Below are 8,497 nucleotides of genomic sequence, written 5' to 3'. Positions count from 1 at the left end.
AAAGGGGGTCTTCCAGTAGGAAACATGGGCAGGTTCATTCAGCCAAAGGTGTAAGTGCAGGATGAGGCTATATTTCTGTGTGGGAGGGTATCTCATCATTCTCATTGCATCTGCATCATAGATGCAGTCCCTCATATAGCAGAAGAAATTAAATAGATGAACAAGAGAAAATAAGCTCTACAGAACCTTGGCCGGGGTCAAGAATGGCACGTAAGCCAACTTTCATTGGCACATAAGGCAGGAACTCAGTCCCACCCCTCCTCCCCCACGCAGCCGGGAGCATGCTCAAAGCCATGCCACCTGTGGATTAACAAAAGACCAACTAATGCTACCAACCACCACCTAAATAGTAAAGCATCAGCAGCACGCAGACCGTACATAGAGGTCAAAATGTCAAAATTCGGCACTCCACCTCCGAAAGGTTGCTGATCTCTGACCTAGGCAATAAGCATCAGAGTCAGGGAACAGTTCAAGACACCAATGAAAAAGTCGGAAACTCCTCAGGCAATGTTGGGGTGTGATGGGTACATGGAAAGGTGACATCAAAGTAATAGAATGTGGAGAATGGAAAGCAGCAGAAAGTGCAAGATCTTTAACATTAGGAAGGAGCATAGTGTTCTGCAATTTTAATTACAGGACAGAAGACCTGGAGCAAATGCAACATCAGACATAATCTTTAGCACTGGCATGTTTCTCCAAGTTGTTCTTAGACCTGCATTAGAGGACTTTGTCTGTTCTGCATGCTCTCAGACAGCCCCACACCCCGGCCTCGTTTAGCTTATATCAGCAAGTCAGTCACTGCATCTATGAATGATCCAAAACTCATTGCGAGTATATTAGTGTCCTTCTGCTTGTGCCCTTCCCCTCCTCATTTTTAATGCATGCTCATAGACCACTCTAGGTTCTTATGTGGCAAGAACAGAATACAGGATGGTGTGATGTGCTGTTAAAGCACCCATTTGGGATGGTATAACTCAATGTGGCTATCCCAAACTCCCAGGGATAAAGGCTTTTGCTACATCACAATGTGCTTTCTTTGTCATTCATCTGTTACGTGCATGTTGGATTTTTAGATTATCTTCCATCTATAAATCTTAACATTCACTAATAATGAATCATTCTTAACAACACCCTTCTGAGGTGATTAAATATTACACACACACACACACACACACACACACACACGCCCTACTTGCAGAGGGATAAGAAAAAGAGTTTACAGGTTAAATGACTTGATCGAGGACACATAAATTTGTGGCAGAGCTGGGACGAGATTAATCACACAATTGTCCTCCTTCCCCCTCATCCTATAATAGTGACGAGGAAATTGTGACAAGAAAGAAGAAAAAGAGGAGGAAGTCTTTAAATATTTGGATGAGAGACACCGATCAAAGGTATTTACAAGATCCCCACTAGTGTCTGAGTACTTCACAATCTGCAATGTGTTTATTCTCATAATATTTTAAAGTCAGAAACTAATGTTATCCTCATTTTACAGCAGGGAAAAATGGCAAGAGAGATTAAATGTAGATCACCTGCTCCAGAATAGAGCAGGGAATTGAATGGGAGTCTTCCAAGTCATATACCAACACTTTAATCACTAGACCACCCATCACTACTAAGATTACCCTTTAGGAAATTTTTGCTCTGTAGATCAAATAAAATCCTGTTAGAAAGACAAGTACTTTATTTCCTCTGTAATTGAAAAGTACTATTAATGAGAGAAGCAGCCATTATTATTTTTCCACGTTCCCAGCAGGTGTCACTATAAGACAACGGTTTCAGCCACCTCCCAAATACAATGAATGATGTATCATTTTTAGGGTGCCATACATATACATACTACTTGGCACGAGGCAAGAGATATTAATAACAAATGTAAGGAATGTGTCAGCAGGAGCTCAGTGCTGCTGGAGGATTTGAGGAATGTGTCCTTTAGATATCATTTGTATGAAAATGCAAAGGTGTGCATATGTAATGCCTTGCAAACAAAGCCTGATGAGTAGCAGATGAAGCAGCGTGGTTTCTTCTATTATGAACAACATGTTGTTGTAAAGTCACAATTTTTGCTATCACCCAATGTAAGAATTGTGGAGTCTCAACAATGCTTGAAGTTGTTGTGTAGGCACAGGGCAGTCATCCCGGCTGTGTAAGAGTCTGTATTCTTTTTGTGTGAGAATCCACCCTGGTGGTGATTGAGAGATGAAATCACAGTGTGGCAGCTGAAGCCACTGATAGCTGAGATCACAGGGCTTTGCCCCAAGCCAAACCCACAAAGCAGTGGCATGCAGCCAGCAGGGCAGCTGGCAGGAGCAACCGGCAGGTGGCCAGCAGGGCGGCTGGCAGGAGCAAGTGGACCACAGGACCAGCATAAAGGTGGCATTGCCCTCAGGCTCAATGAGGGAATTCATCAGGGTGATCTGTCAGGGTCTGCATGGATTTGACACAGCTGTAAGTTGGGCATTTAAAGAGGGGTATGGAGAAAGTTTGGGTATATGAATGGGACCCTTAAGTGTCAGACTGGTGAGCCTGAGAGGCAAAGGACAGTGCTCAATCCATTTGAGCTGAGACGGTTACTTGGGGGTTGGTTATGAACTCTGGGTGTGGCATTTTCCCAAGCTAATGCCATGTGACTTCTCTGTTTCTTTCATTAAAAGTTTATTTTCTATGCTCAGACTCTATGATTGCGAAGGGGGAAGCATTGCCTCTCTGAGGAGCCCAGGGGTATTGGAATTTCCCAGGCTACTGGGTTGGGGCTCAGGCTGACTCTGCATGAGATTGATGAAGAGGAACCCCTAGATATTGAACCGGACCCTGGCTGCTGCCAACTGCTACCAGCAGAAGGGTGACAAAAATGAGTAATTAAATTCCTAGTCTACATACTTTACCCTCTGATGAGTAAAGGCCTGTAAAAGAAAAGCAAAGTGAAAATTAAAGGGTTTCACAGAGGATAAAATTATATACCAGCCATTCAGATAACATTATAAAAAAGTGAACTGTCTTGAGTTGAGCCATTGCTATTTATTATTTGCAGTACAGGAATGCTTAGAGACCCCCAATGAGATCAGGGCCACATTGAGTGGAGCAAATGCTGCAGAATTCAGAGCTTAAATTATCAAGAGTGACAAAGGGTGGGTGGGAGAGAAAAGGGGCAGGGTAACTCTGCCTTGTATGGAACTGCGGCACAGAAAGATTAAGGGCACCACCCCAAAGCTCAGTGAAGTTACTGGGAGTCCAATCACTTCAGTGAACAATGGGATAGGCTCTAAGCATCCCAAGGTCACCAAAGAAGGACGTTTGCTGCCGAGCCAAAAATCAAACTCTCTCAAATCCCATTCAAGCAGCTTAACCACAAGGCCCTCCCCTCTCTCAAGGCATGGGGCCGCAGTACAAAGAGGGAACTTGTTTATTCTCTGAAATCTGCAGTGGTTTAAGATACGCACTTTGTTTAAATGGACTGCTGGCCTATGTCAGGTGACTATGGCTCTTTAGTCCCATTAACCAGAACAGAGAATTCTCACTTTTTGTACTTCTCCTTTTGTGACACTGTGTATACACCAGTCATTTCTGTCTCATGCCCAATTCGTCTTTGAGTGATTGTCCCCAGGCAGGCCTGCGTTAACCAGTGTGCACTGACCATACTTGTACAGTGTTCCCACCGACAGAGGGGCCCCTTTGGTCAGTTTTTAACCAGCCCGGCTGATTTATCTCCTGCTTTACGATGTGCCACAGAGTGGGACACGTGTGTCACATTTACAAGTTGCTTATAAATTACAAATGGGAGGCAGGGAACGGCACACTGTAAAATGAAACCATTGTTTTGTGAACACGGAGGAGCACCAGCTGCTGCTCCCACTATGGCAAGCAGGTCCCACAGCTTCTGGGAGCAATGCCGGTGCAGCATTCAAATCCTGCTTTGCATGACAGGTCCTCAGCACACTGCCATGGCAACTCCTGCTCCTCTCGGTGCCAGAAAGCAGAATGGACCCAAGATACGCCGACAGGGAGGGGTGAGGAGGAGAGACCAGGGAGGGGCAGATGGGGGCTCCAGGGAGGGGACTCTCTGGGCTGAGGCTTTTGGGAGTGGGTGGGTCTGGAGGGGCTCATGGGCTGCTGGTAGTGGTACACCTGAGAGGGGAAGAGGAGAGACAAGCTGGTAGCGTGGACAGTGGTTGCTTTTTCTGCCTTGGAATTGGCAAAACTATCTGGGCCCCAACCAGATATGTTCAGTGGGTGGTGCCATTACCTGGTGAACAGGTTGCAGAACCACTCAGGTCTAGAGCCTGTAGGACAGTGGACACGGTGTTTGGAGCCACATAACAGGTGGGGTGTCTGGCAGGGGGCTGGTGTCCTGTGTCCCTTTTCAGGGTTTGGCTCAAGTTCAGCACCTTCTGCCTCCTGCTGTTGGGGCTCAGGCTAAGGGGTGTTTGTGTTGTAGATATTTGGGCACAGGCTGTAGGCAACCTGGGCTTTAGTACCCTGAGGACAGGAGGGCTCCAAAAAATGTGCTGCAGCCTGAGCTGGAGCATATACACTGCATTTAAACAGCTGGTTGGTCCCACTTCTGCGAGTCTGAGCCAGCTGTCAGGGGCCAGCTCTGGGTGTCTAACCTGGTTCCAGGAGCCATGGGGTTCTCTTCAGGGAGGTGGTAGCTGGCTACCATGAGTCCACCCTTCTTGCTGGGGAAAAGGCCCAGCTTTTCTGCTCACTCAGCTGCTGCAGTCTAATCCCACAGTGAGCATCTAAATCGTCCTACTCTGTGTTGACTCAGATCAAATGAGTGTATGGAGCCAGCAGAGACTCCAATATCCTTTCCCTTAAAACAGGGGTGGGGAACCACTGAGCCACAGACAAATCAGTTGGGGGCCACACAAGTGAGAAGCAAAAATAAAAAACCCTCACTGATGTGGTGCCCCACTGAAAAACAATAAAAAAGGAGACACTCCCCTCATTCCCCTTGCACATTTGCCCAAGAGCCTACGGGGGCCAGCCTAGTACAACGCCTAGGCTGGCGTTGTACTGAAAAGAACCACACGGGATCTTTTCAGAGGAAAGGCAAAATGCCACATTTATTGGTAATACACATATAGCAGCCAAGAAAGATGTTGCAAGATTAGTTAGAGAATGGCTAGACCTGTTGTACAGAATTTATTTAAGGAGGAAAGGGGATGGGCACTACCTCAAACTAAAGAAACTAGAGGCCCAGTTGCAGCTCAGCTTACAAGTGGGAGTTGGGCTGGAAGAACATTCTAGACAGAAGCTTGTAATGCACATCAGAAGCATATGGGCTGGGCCCCATGCTGGCTGGGGCAAGGGCTCGGTCTGGCACAGGTGATAAGGGAGTTGTATTGGCTGGGCTGGCTGGGGAAGGGGCTGGCATGGTGGGTGGGTGGGGTCCATTGGTAGCGCGGGCTGGGCCCCCGTGCTGGCTGGTGGGAGGGGCTGGGGCCAGCACAGTGCAGGGGAGGAGGAGGGGAAACATGGTAGAACCTTGCCTGGATAGATAGATGGACGGACACAGCAAAAATAATAGAGATGATAAACACAGTGGCCTAAAATAGAAGCATTTAACATTACCAGCGTAAGAAAATGTATCACAAATCCTCTAATAAAATTCTTACCTAAGGTCAGCCATGTGTTCTCCATTATACACATGTGTTCATGGAGATACTTACACATACCAACATCCCTCATACTTACAAACACAGCGCAGTTCAGCTTACCTCGATAATAATAATAAAAAGACCTAATTAGTAGGCTAAAAGCGGAGCACATGAGTACACACAGTTAATAGAAAGCCAGAATAAAGGGTCTTCACTGTGTCTTATTTGTAGCCAGTTTAGACTGAGATACATTTTCGGTGAGAACATTTCAGAGGCTAGTGACGCCTCTCCCATCGTAGATAAAAACCCATTGTATGACATTTTGAATCTGACTGAAGGTCTGCTTGGGCTATGATCTTTCTGTATATTTCTCATTTTTGTTCTCATTCATTTCCTCTTTCAGAGTCCCAGCACCATGAGATGTGCAATATTGCATCACTACATAATGGTGAAACCTTTCATGCTAGCCACAAAAACTACTAAGTTCCTCTCTGGATTTACTGCCTAAAAGACCCATTTACTATCCTGAACAATGAGACCTTTCTCTTACGAACATACCTCGCGCTAACTAAAAATGCAGATAAAAATCTGTTCTTAATGCATTCAGATTAATTCAGCTTCACACAAGTTTGTCCACTATTTTATACTTCAGTTGTGTATGTGACATGCAGAGCTGTGCGGGGGTACTTTGCCTGGACTCCCCACCTCCATATTCGTAAACATCATCTTTTAGACTACAACCTGGGGTTTCTGTTTAAAGCCATTTTAAATCAACTAAAAACAGGAGGGAAGGCTGCACAGAGCTCATCTGCAGAGCTTTCAAAAACTCCTTGTGTAGCTCCCCATAGTGTAAGAGTTTGAGACATTTAGAAAGATTTATGCCAAATCTCTGAATTTATTTTTCTGCACAGAGAGAAGGTGGGGCTGGCACTGGAAAAAAAGGGAGAAACACCTCTTCCTTTGAGGACAAAGAAGTGGACCCAGGCAGCACCATTTCAATCTCCATCAGGAGATCCTGCTGCTGAAATTCCTATCTTATTCAACAGCTTTAACTTCTGTGCAGGCCCACTGGTGAGGCTGGGGACACAGGGGCAGTCAATCCAGTGACCAGCAATTCAAAACTGCAGTGGCAGCAGCGGCCAGAGTCCTGGGCCCTTTCAACTGCCTGCGGAGTACTGATATCAGCCCCTCTGCTTCTGTGACAATGAGGGCCCCAATAACTTAAGGGGAGGCCGGAGGCCCAACCGCCCCCCCCCCAAAAGATAAGCCACCAATTCAACTGGTTGTGTGCAATGGTAATTATGGTCTTGTGTGAAAAATCTGTTGAGTAAGATCTCTTATGAAAGTTTGACGTGTTCTGAACTCGGTGGTCTTTATGAGGTATGTGCATGGACTGTGCTTGCAAGTTTGTGCATGTGTAGAGCTGTGCTAATAATTTGTGTTGCAACAGTCAGCTCCCCCTCACAGCAGGGCAGGGAGGGCAGTGAAGCAGTCAAGTAGAGCCAGGCTGCCTTCCCAGCCAGATGAGATTAGCGCCAGGCAGTCAGTGTTGCAGGAGCCAGGAAAAGACTAATGATGAGCCATTAGGGGTAATGGGGAAACATTAAGACAACTTGGCTAGAATTTCTCCATCCTAAGAGATCATGAATCACCATGCCAGGAACAGGAGAAAAAGAAAGGGGTGGGGGAAAAGCCAGAAGAATTGAAACCAGGGGCAGCAGGTGAGGGTCCACTCAGGAGAGGTTAGCTTCTTGTCCCACCTCCTTCCATCTGCAGTCCCATCCACATTAAACCCCTAGTCCCCTCCAGGCCCTCCTTGACCACCCAAGCCCCGACCCCTCCACACTCCCGCACCCATTGCTTGTCATGTCTCTTCTCCTCGCTCACCTGCCTGCTTCTGCAGCCCCCCTCCCCTGCTGCATCCCTCCTCTGCATCCCTCACTCCCCTGGGGAGGTGGTGAAGAAGAGGAGGAAGACTCACCAGGTGGCAGAAGGTGGTCAGGGCCTTGGGTAAGGGATGGGGTAGAGAGAGGAAGAGGTATGGCCACTCTGCCCTAAGTGTCAGGTCTGCAGTGCCTGCACCAAGGGAGACGTGTGAAAAAGCCTCTGCAGGGCCCTGGAGGGGATGCACTGTGAAGGTTGCAAGCCCCCCGTGACGCTGGCAAACCAGGTAATGGCTCAGGTCAGAACCCCAGGTCCAGTCACTTGTGGGCTGGTATAGATCAAACTGTTAAATGTGCAAGTGTGGACTCAGATCTCCAAACTTCATGAAAACTTGAGAACTTTAGTGTATTTGTAGTGTTTTCACTTGTCTGTTCCTGGTACAACATGTACAAACATTTATATGGTGTGTACTCTATGACTAAATGTAGCCAGACAGAGCACCCCCCTGCTGCACCTTTGCTATACTCCATCTTGCTTTCCCTAGATGCTTCAGGCACGAAAGGAACAGCCCAGTCTTGGAATGCCCGAGAGCACAGATGTGCTTATCTCCTAGCACAAGTCTTTGATGCTCCAGAGCAAGAGCCAAACTGACCCTGAATGGGCCGAAACCAGACAACAAAGGACAACAGACTAACAGACCGCCAGGGCCTCAGGCTGCCCTTGGCTGGTAGCGGTGATTGATACACCCACACTTGGTCCCAGACGGAGGAATCTCCGGCCCATTAAGAAAAAAGGCCCTAAATTGTCCCCACCTCACAGGTGCTAACTAAGCCCTTGAACTCCCTGTGAGAACCAGCATCACGGGACGATTTAATTCAATTGGCACCCTTTTAGATAAGGAAGAAGCATACGTGACCCAAGAGGAGGGTCCAGCAGACCCCTTTTCGAGCTCCAATTACCTCTGCCTGCCGGACAGGAGGGTCTTTGTCTCCCAAGGTCCCAGGGGATGC

This window comes from Carettochelys insculpta, chromosome 1, assembly GCF_033958435.1.
Source record: "Carettochelys insculpta isolate YL-2023 chromosome 1, ASM3395843v1, whole genome shotgun sequence".
NCBI classification, from domain to species: domain Eukaryota; kingdom Metazoa; phylum Chordata; order Testudines; family Carettochelyidae; genus Carettochelys; species Carettochelys insculpta.
This window is presented reverse-complemented; position numbering follows the sequence as displayed.